The sequence below is a fragment of the Elephantulus edwardii genome, unplaced genomic scaffold (genome assembly GCF_000299155.1).
Source record: "Elephantulus edwardii isolate Elephantulus edwardi_28Jun2011 unplaced genomic scaffold, EleEdw1.0 scaffold00122, whole genome shotgun sequence".
Classification (NCBI taxonomy): domain Eukaryota; kingdom Metazoa; phylum Chordata; class Mammalia; order Macroscelidea; family Macroscelididae; genus Elephantulus; species Elephantulus edwardii.
In genome coordinates, this window is record NW_006399872.1 from 4,435,208 (window position 1) to 4,446,466 (window position 11,259).

At 39.5% G+C, this 11,259-nt stretch overlaps 1 pseudogene; it reads left to right on the forward strand.

Annotated features, from left to right (window-relative positions):
• The first annotated feature begins 10,335 nt into the window (after positions 1 to 10,335).
• Positions 10,336 to 11,257, forward strand: LOC102856494 (annotated as a pseudogene).
• Positions 11,258 to 11,259: the final 2 nt, after the last annotated feature.

The following is an 11,259-nucleotide window of genomic DNA, read 5'->3' on the forward strand; positions in this document are numbered from 1 at the left end:
ATTATATGTCATCAGGATTGGAGGAAGACTCATCAACAATCTGCATGATGCGAATGACACAACCCTTATGGATTGAAGCTCAAATCAAGAAGACAAAGATTCTCACCGCTGGGTCAATTGGTGGTATCATAATAGATGGTGAAGAGATTCAGATTGTTAACAACTTTAGTTTGCTTGGCTCTATAAGCAATGCTCTTGGTAGCAGCAGCCAGGAAATAAAAAGATGAATTACACTGGGAAAATCTGCTGACAGAGACCTCTCCAAAGTATTAATGAGCAGCAATGTCAGTCTGGAGACTAAGGTGCTCCTGATCAAGGCCATAGTGTTTGCAGTTACTTGCAATGTATCAGAGAGCTAGACAATGACTAGGAATGATAGACGGAGAATTGATACCTTTGAGCTGTGGTGCTGGAGAAGAGTGTTGAATATACCATGTACTGCTAGGAGAACAAATAATTTCCTCCTAAAAAGGGTTCTGAAGCTTTGTCTGACATACTTTGGACATATTTCAAGGAGGGACCAGTCCTTGGAGAGGGACATCACACTTGGGAGGGTGGAAGGACAGCACAAGAGAGGAAGACCCTCAAAGTAGATTGATTCAGTGATTGGGTGTGTCAGAGACAGTAAGATTGGCACAGGATAGAGCAGCATTTAGGGCTGTTGTACATAGGGTCGCTATGAGTTGCAGGTGACTTGACAACATATAACACCAAAACAATTCTAACATAAAAAATGTCCAGCATTTTGTCTGTATAACTTTTAACTTTGCATAAATATTTCTTAATATGTATGTATCAACAAGTAAAAGGGTCTTATAACAAAAGTTTACAGCATACTCCTGGATCTCTACAAGAAAAAGACTGATAACCCAATTATAAAATGGGCAAAATACATGGAAAGAATTTTCTCAGAGAAACATATTCTAATGGCAAATGTTTGTTGTTGTTGTTAGGTGCTGTCAAGTTGTAAACGATTCATAGCGACCCTGTGAATGAAAGGCCTGAGCACTAGATGGCAAATAGACACATGAAGAAATTCTCCAAATCACTGGCAATAAGCAGATGCAAATCAAAACCACAATAAGGAACCATCTCACTCCAGAAACAGTGTGCAAAGTTTATCAGGGCAGCAAGTAATAAATGTTGGACAGGATGTGGCGAGATAGGAACTCTTTTTTTTTTTTTTTAAGATAGGAACTCTTGTACATGGGATTGTAAAGTGGTACAACCATTCTGGAAGGCAGTTTGGCACTTCTTCAAACAGCTACTCCACTACTTGGAATATACCCTGAGAATATGAGAACTGAGGTACAAACTGAGATTTGTACACCAATGTTCATAACAGCATTATTCACCATTACAAGTATAAAAGAATTTTAATCACTTGACGTTGCAGCTAATTTCCTTGCTTTTCTAAAGTTACTGTTATCTATTTATTTCCTGCCCTGTCATTTTGAAAATGAACTTGTATATATATTTAACACAAATTAAAGTAGTACTTAATTACACTTTTGTCCCATGATACAGAATACTTCCTTATTTGTTTTTAACTTAAGGAAAACCAGCATGTAACAATGGTTATCTGTTTTTAGAAAAATCCTCTTCAATAATAGATGGAGTGCTGTAGTTGGTTTAGAGTTTAGAGCTCCCATGATAACTGATTTGTATCATAAGACTGAACAATTTTGCTGCTTGAAACAGCTCAAAACACTCATCAATCAAAAAGTTCAGTTGGATAGTTACATAACCCAATGCAAGGGAAAGCGAGAGGAAACATGTTGAATTTAATTTAAGAAATATAGCCTTAATGTTTTTCAACTGTGGTGAAAAACAGTTATTGAATTTATTGCCACCCTTTGCCTGGGCTGTGATGGTTTAGTGGTAGACTTCTTGCCTTCCATAAGGAAGAACAAGACTAGATTACTTGCCAGTACACCTAATACGTGACCAGGCATCTGTTTATGATACTGAACAGGTTTTATGTTTTTGTTTGGTTTTGGTTTTTCGCTTTAAAAATAAAGGATTTTTTTTCTAACCAGTTTTAGGTTTGGAGAGAAATTACACAGAAAGTACAGAGAGTTCCCACAGGCCTCCACTCTGGCTGCAGACCATTTCCACTATTGTCAATTTCGACTTGTAACAACAAATGAACCAATACTAATATACTGTCATGAAAGAAATTCACAAAATACATTCGAAGTCACTGTTCAAGTTACAGAGGGTTGACAACAAACTAGAAGGACAGTGAAAAAAAGACGACCCTCAGGGAAATGGATTGACACAACGGCTACAAGAAAAGATTCAACCAAGGCAGTAATGTGGGGACAGTCCAGGACTGGCTCGGTAGGAGAGGAGCCACTAACCTCTAACAACAGTGCATCAGCTAAGTCTTGTGCATACCTGTTACTTGACTGATTGTAACATTAGTCGTATTGAAATAAAATTACAGCACTTGCCGATTCAGCATTGTATTGTCATGTGCCAATACACAGCTGAAGCTCCAGCAGTTTCTAGAGGCTGTAAATCACACAGGATGCCATTGTCCATCGTCTTCCCTCAGAGCCCTTAGTGGTTTTGAACATTGAAACTTTGGGTTGGCAGCACAACTCTTTACCACTAAGCCACAAGAGTTCCGGGAAAGTTCACCTAATTCAACACTAGATAACTAAGTTTTTGAAAAAATAAAAGAATTGAAAAATGCTAACTCTAACTCCAAAGCATATCCATCAGCTGCGATGAAATTTAGGTTTTATGGGGTTTTTTTTCTTTCTTTAAAAATTTGTTATTAATTTCAATGAAAATTTACAGAGACTTTGGATTTTCATTCATTCATTGTTTCACTTTTCTCCCCTCCCAATCCTTCCCCCTAGTACACTACCCTCTTGGAAAAGTTAAAGAAAAATTCAGGTCCACGCCACTATGCAGCCTTCGCCCTGGACTCCCATCATAACAAAAATACCTAATCACATACCCCTTTTAAACAGTTTTCTTCCTCATCTGTTTCAATGGAGTATACATTCTTGAACCCATTTTTCTCAGTCTCCCCCCCAACCCCAATGTTAGTCTTGTTTTACAACAACGGCACTATGCAGTATTTTTGTCCTTTTGTGACTGAGATACTTCACTCAGCATAATGTCTTCCAGAGTCACCCATTTTGAATAATATTGCATGAGATCCTTGTTTTTCAATGCAGCATAATATTCCATTGTGTGAATATACCTCAGCTTCTCTATCCATTCGTTTGTTGATAGGCACTTGTTTCCAACTCCTTGCTATTGTGAACAAAACTGCAACAAACATGGTGTGCATATATCTGCTTGGATGTCAGTTATAGTCTCTTTGGGGTATATTCCCAGTAGTGGAATTGCTGGGTCAAATGGGATCCCGATTTGCACATTTTTGTGAAAGCACCATACCGCTTTCCACAGTGGTTGCACCACTTTATACTCCCACCAACAGTGAATAAGAGTTCCAGTTTCTCCACAACCTTGCCAGCATTTGTTGCTTGCTGTTCTGTTAAATTTTGCTATTTTGACTGGGGTGAGATGATATCTCAAAGTTGTGTTGATTTGCATCTCTCTTAGAGCTAGGGATTTTGAACATTTCTTCATGTTCTTGTTAGCCATCTGAACGTCTTCTTTGGTGAAGTGTCTGTTCATATCCTGTGTTCATTTTTCTATTGGATTATTTACCTTTATCTTGTTGTGGTGCCCAAGTATTTTATAAATTCTGGATATAAGTCCCTTATCTGACATGTCATTACCAAATACTGTTTTCCAGTCTGTGGCTTCCCTTTTTACCCTGTTGGAAAAGTTTCTGGATGTGCATAGGGATTTGATTCTTAGAGGGTCCCATTCATCTATTTTATCTTCTCCTGATTGTAGGTTTTTTTGGATACTTGGAAGACTGTTTATGTTGTGGATTAGGACTACTAGAGTTCTTCCAAGCTTTTCTTTAATGAGAATTATAGTCCTTGGTTTTAGTCCTGGTGACTGGACAGGTTTTAGCAGTAACTAGTGGTGTACTTTCAAAAAGCTATCAATGAAAACTCCAACACCCAAGTGATCATGAGGATGGTGCAAGACCAGTCAGTATTTCATTCCGTTGTGTTGTGTCTATGAGTCTAGGAACACTCTAGTGAAGCTAGCAACAGCATGCTATCTGCTTCAGGTGCCAATTCTCATATACCCCTCTACTTCATTATAAAAAAGTCTTTAAAAACAAAAATGTGATCTCTCTAGAAATGACTGCAGAGTTCTGGTGACATAGTGGTAAGGAATTTCACTGACAACCTAAAGGCATGTGGTTGGAAACCACTAGTTGTTCCATAGAAAACAAGATATATAATCTCCTCCCCAGTGATTTACTGCCTCTTAAAACTCATTGAAAAGTCAGTTATTAGTTCATTCTGACTTGAGTTTACATAACAACATAGGAATGACCAGGGAGCTCTCGTGGTGGTCATCTCCCGTGAATATAATGGGTTACTTTGGCCTGAATAGCACTTGTGTATGCATACGTACTGGGTGTCTTTTGTTTTGTTTTGTTTTGTTTTTTCTAAGAAAGAAACATTTGTATCTCCACAAATTTTGAAATTATTACTTTCAAATACATTCTGGCTAAAATAAAAGGTCAATGTCTTCATGTTGTTTTGAGAAAAGGCCAGAAAACACCTTTGAATAATTGTTGTATTTTAATCCTTGGGTCAACTTGCTGCATCTACAGGTATAAAGACATTCTTTTATTAGAACTTTATTAATACATTGTAATTCTATTTTAGGTATGTTGTTGTTATGGGCCATTGAGTCACCTGAGACTCACAGCAACCCTATGCACATTAGCTCTGAAAGCTGCCCTATCTCACGCTAATCTCATCATCTCCAATAGACCCAATTCCATTCCTCCAACCACAGAGTTAATTAATCTTATGCTGGATCTTCCTGTACTGCACTTTCCCTCTGCTCTTCCAACAATCATGTCCCTCTCCAATGGTCCTTCCTGGGCACATGCCCAAAGTATGTGAGAAGGAGCTTCAAAATCCTTGCCTCTAGGGAGCATGCTGGTTTCACCCTCTCCAGGTCAGACCTGTTTGTTCTTCTGGTAGTTCATGGTATGTTCAATACTCTTCTCCAGTACCACAACTCAAAGGCATTGATCCTTATTCTATCATCCTTAGTTATAGGGTCTATTTACTTTTCTTCAAATACTTCATGTTTCTTGCACCATCATAATTCTCCATATATTATCACTCCTGCCTAAAATGCTTTCACTCATTTCTGTGGCTTGCAAACTTAAGTCAATGACTCATACTCAGGACTCTTACCCTTTCTCCCCAGGTCCTCCTTGCCACTCAGGACAGATGCTCCTTTCTCTAAGATTGCAGTCAATAGAACACATACATTTAGTGGAAAGAAATGAAAGGATCCTGAGTGTTGTAATTTTCCAGTTTGATTAAGTTTTTTTATAGCCATGTAAACTCCACAGGTGCTATCAGACCAGCAATGAAGCAAGTCCTTAAACTAAAGTTGATTTTACATACGTGAACTTTAAGCACTTAAGATGATGCTGAAAGCTTCCAAAAATGGACATTCTGTTGTTGGTATTATTGATGTTAAGTGCTGTTGGGTTAATTATAATTCAAAACAATATTATAAACAATAAAACAAAACTTTGACTGATTCAGCCTCATCTCTAAAATATCTTCTGTGCTCAAGCCCATTGTTGCAGTTATGGCATCAATTCCTCTCATTGAAAATCTTCTTTTCTGTGCTGGACTTCTACTTTTACAATCATGATGTCTTTCTTCCAATGACTGGCTTGTCCTTATGACGTGCCTAAAGTATATGTGAAAAGTCTCATAGTCTTTGCTTCAAAAGAACATTCTGGCTACGTTTCTTCCAAGAACAATTTATTCTTTGATCAGTCTATCATATATTCAATACTCTTCACCAATACAAAATTCAAAGGTATCAATTCTTCTTCAGTCTATTTCATTTATCGTCCAACTTTCCCACACATATAAAACAACTGAAAATACTATGACTTGGGTGATATAAACCTTAATCTTTAAAGTGACGTCCTTATTCATTAGCACTTTCCAGAGGGCCTTGACAATAATTTTTTTAGCTAGTTTGTTTTCTTCATTGCTATTTTGAATCAATGTTGATTGTAGAACCAGTTAACAGAAATTTGTGATTGTTGTTGTTATGTGCTGTCGAGTAGTTTGCGACTCATAGCGACCCTATGCACAACAGCCCTAAACCCTGCTCTATCCTGCGCCAACCGCACTGCCTCTGACACACCCATCCCGATTACCCCAGTCACCGAATCAATCCATCTCATAGAGGGTCTTCCCCTCCTGCGCTGTCCCTCCACCCTCCCAAGCATGATGTCCCTCTCCAAAGACCCGTCCCTCCTAGCAACATGTCCAAAGTATGTCAGACAAAGCCCCAGAATCCTTGCCTCCAAGGAGTAGCTTGCTTTAATCCTCTCCAAGATGAATCTGTTTGTTTTCCTGGCAGTCCATGGTACATTCAGTACTCCTTTCCAGCACCACAGCTCAAAGGCATCAATTCTCCTTCTGTCCTCCCTAGTCATTGTCCAACTCTCTGATGCATAACAAGTGATTGCAAAGACTATGGCCTGTATCAGGCGCACCTTAGTCTCCAGAGAGACACCGTTGCTCCTGAGTACTTTAGAGAGGTCCCTAACAGCAGACTTTCCCATCGCAATACGCTTTTTGATTTCCTGACTGCTGGTGCCAAGAGTGTTGACTGTGGAGCCGAGCAAACTGAAGCTGTGAACAATCTCAATCTCTTCGACATCCATCCTGATGCTACCAATTGTAGCATTCTCTACCAGTGGTGAGAATCTTTGTCTTCTTGACGTTGAGCCTCAGTCCATACTGAAGGCTGCAGTCCTTGACCCTCTGCAGTAAGTGCATTAATGGTGATTAATTTTATAAAACACAGTGTATGGAAATGATTGTATGAAACACAATGTGTATGAAGGAAAGTGTAAAACACAATGCATAATTTTGTATGCTAAACAATATAAAATAGAAAGAAAAAATATCCCTACAATAACTAAAGAATAACTTCTCCAAAGTTCTAAAGACCAATGATGTAATTTTGAAGAATCCACTTCCTAAACAACATGCCTCCAGAAACTCTATGAACTTTGATAAATCATGATAGTTGTAGAAATGCTTCAGGCCTTTTGTTCATAGGGTCACTATGAGTCGTACTGGACTCAACAGCAATCAACAAGGTGTATCCAAGCCATGATATTTTCAATTGCTTCTTAGGCTTCTGAAAGTTGGATAATGATTAAGGAAGACAATGAATTGATGTCTTCAGATTTGGTGTTGGCAGATTATTGAAGTTACCATTGACTTCCAAAGGACAAATCAATAGGTTTTGGAAGAAGAGTAACCAGAGTATTCCTTGGCAAGAGTGGTGAAGCATCATCTTAGTTCACAGGGTTGCTAGAAGTCTTAAATCAAGTTGATGACCCTTAACAATAGCAACAATGTCAAGTTAATTGCAGCTCTGGTGGCCTAGTCAGTGAGGAGGTGCATTGCCAACGGAAAGGCATGCAGTTTGAATCCACCAGTTACTTTGAGGGAGAAAGATGAGCAATCTCCCTCGGTGCGATTTATAGCCTCTGAAATGCCCCTGGAGGGTCAACTATGTGTCTGTTTAAATTTGATGGCAATGAGTAATTGAGCATGTATGCTGAGGTATACTTTCCAAAGCCTGTAATCTTTTATCTTCTTAAGTAAGTTCTTCAAGTCCTCTTTACTGTAAAGATCAATTTTTTAAAATTATCTTAAAATAACAGAAAATATATATAGTGTTAGATGCTTCAGGATATTTTTAGGTAAAAAATTATTTTAGAATTGGATTTATATATATTTTAAATCATCAGGGAGTTTGTTTTCCATTAAATTAATAAAGCATTATAATTTTTATTATATGATCTTCATTAAAATTAACACTTATCTATTGAACTGGCATATTTTAAAAGTTAGAGTAAAATTTCTACTGAGAATTTCCATGAACAATTTTTGCTCCTTGAGCACAGGGTACTGCAGGGAATCCAAAGACTAAGAGGATTAATTTACACTCTATTTTTAGAAACACACCTCCTACATGTTACATCCAAGTTCTAGTGAATAATTTTAGCTTTTGCAAAATGAACTTTATTTTCTTTACCTAGTACTTGAAAACATGAGGGTGTTTTGCTTCAGTTTCATTTAAATTTGAACAATGCTACTATATTTCTATTTTCCCCTTATTCATAATAATAAATAACAGTATCTGTCCTAGCATGTTGACTAAACCCCATTCCTTGCATTATCTTTATTTTCTAATGAACAGCAACAATAAATCTGTAAAGTGAAAAGGAAGAAGCTTTGATTCAGTTGAATATCAAGAAACTCACTGTATTTCATTGGAGTGTATATTCCAGTAATATTACAGAGTTCACTTAAAAATAGATAACTGTTGTAGGGACTTACTCCTCAAAGCTCAATAATCAGTCATAGGAGTGCATAAAAAAATTCTCGTGGAAGTGCTTGAATTTCCTGTCCTTATCTTTAAAGTTACTTTGAAATTTGAGATAAGGAAGCATTGCAGCTGCTGGCCCGAGAGCTGCCAAAAAGAACATATGTTTACAGCAGAGAATGGTGCTAGATTCTTATTGAAAAGAACATGCAGGACCTTTTAACCTCATAAGTAACAACAGTTCAAAATGGAGATTGTTGAATAACTTTTAGTCTCATGGAATTAGAGAATCAAAGACTCTTAATGATGGATCTATTTAAAAGGTTATCTAAGTCCCTCTCAAGTGTCTCTCCGGTCCAGACAGGCAGTGCAAACTGACAGGAGTCACATGGGGACAGTGCCCAACTGACCTTCATACCTCCATTGGCAGGAGACCTCTACACAGTGTCAGCATGGAGATACTGTAGGAGAATGCAGCTAGTGCTTTAGCCATCAGATATATGAAAAGGAAATCAAAACTTTTTTGAACTTTATTGTGAAATTTTTAAGTTTTGTAGTTCTAATTAAAGTGTGTATGTGTGTGTATCACTGTATATAAGTTTACAAATTGTCAAATGCATATTGGTGAAGGGTATTCCTTTTTTGTGAGCCCAACTAAAGATGCCTAAGGAGTAGGATTCATCAGTTGGCAGTTTCCAGCCTCTGATTCAGACTGCTACAATGTTTTTTTTTTTTTTTTGCTATTAAACTGAAATCTGTTTTTCTTTAGCTTTGATTCATCATGCATTAAAGTCATGGTAAATACAAAAAATTCTTTTTTAAACGCACACAAATCACAATGTTTCGAATATTTGAAGTCAGGTATTTTGTTTACTACATTTTAGGGTCTGAATCTCTAATCAAAGAAGTTAAGTTATACCGTGCTTTCTTCTTCTCAATCTGAGTGCCAACAATTACTTCTATAATGCACTCTAGAATCTTGTCTTAAATCAAAGTTGAGATGACTGGTCAATTGTTTGCAGAATTTGTCAATCCTCTGCCCTACCTTGTGGAGAATTTATAAAAGCCTGCCACCTGTGAGTTCCTTCCTGCCAACTCCCTGAACCAGTGAAAGCTGGACTTGTGGGGATATTGGGTGAGTGGATCCTAAAATAGCCTGCTATATAGACACCTGGTGTCCAGCCCTGTGCTGACTTTATGAGCTATAAACTATATCCTTCCTCACTAATACCCTCTCTTCTGTATGACTGGTAGCTAGCAGACTGAAAAGACCATGTTTAACAACCAGTAGTCAAAATGACTAAGTTTATTCTGTGCACAGTTCCAAAGGAGATATATTGCCATTTAATCCTTACCACAGACCTATTAGGTGTTAGCTTTGCTTTTTATGGATGGAAAAACTAAGAACAGACACTTAACCAAAGCCACACCGGATTTAAGTTCAGGTGATTTGGTTCCAGGGTTTGTGACAAAGAGCTGCCAAAGAAAACAACTCAAACAGAGTCTGTTAAATGAATTATAGGTCCAGAAAATTATAGAATCAGAGAATCTTAATGATGGAAACATTCTTGGCACCAGCAGTCAAGAAATCAAAAGAAGAGTTGCGGGGTGGGGTGGGGGTGTGCAGCCGCGCTCCTTGGGCCTGGCCGCTCTGGGCCGCGCTCCTCGCTCGCCTCGGTCTCAGCTCCGGCTTCTCGCGGCCACCCTGCCTGCCCCCAGCCCCGACCCTTTGGGCTTCCCGTACCGGACACAGCGCCTCGACTCTCCGGGGGCCATACCGAGGCCACAGACAGCACCGCAGGGTGTGGGGCGGATCCAGGAGATGAAATGACAACGTCAACCCTCCAGAAAGCCATTGATCTTGTGACGAAAGCTACCGAAGAGGATAAAGCCAAGAACTATGAGGAGGCCCTCCGGCTCTACCAGCATGCCGTGGAATATTTCCTGCACGCCATCAAGTATGAGGCACACAGTGACAAGGCCAAGGAGAGCATCCGAGCCAAGTGCATGCAGTACCTGGACCGGACGGAGAAGCTGAAGGATTATTTACGGAACAAAGAGAAGCATGGAAAGAAGCCGGTCAAGGAAAGCCAGAGTGAGGGCAAAGGCAGCGATAGTGACAGTGAAGGGGATAATCCAGAGAAAAAGAAATTGCAAGAGCAACTGATGGGTGCTGTCGTGATGGAGAAGCCTAACATTCGGTGGAATGATGTGGCTGGGCTCGAGGGGGCCAAGGAGGCCCTCAAAGAAGCTGTCATTTTGCCAATTTAAGTTCCCACACTTGTTCACAGGCAAGCGCACCCCTTGGCGAGGGATACTGCTCTTTGGACCCCCTGGCACAGGGAAATCCTACCTGGCCAAAGCTGTGGGCACAGAAGCCAACAACTCTACCTTCTTCTCTGTGTCTTCCTCGGATCTGATGTCTAAGTGGCTGGGAGAGAGTGAGAAGCTGGTAAAGAACCTGTTTGAGTTGGCCCGGCAGCACAAGCCCTCCATCATCTTCATCGATGAGGTGGATTCCCTGTGTGGGTCCCGAAACGAAAACGAGAGTGAGGCTGCCCGCAGGATCAAAACAGAGTTCCTGGTCCAGATGCAGGGGGTGGGAAACAACAATGATGGGACTCTGGTTCTTGGCGCCACAAATATCCCATGGGTATTGGATTCAGCCATTAGGAGGAGGTTTGAAAAGCAAATTTACATCCCGTTGCCAGAGGAAGCTGCCCGGGCCCAGATGTTCCGGTTGCATTTGGG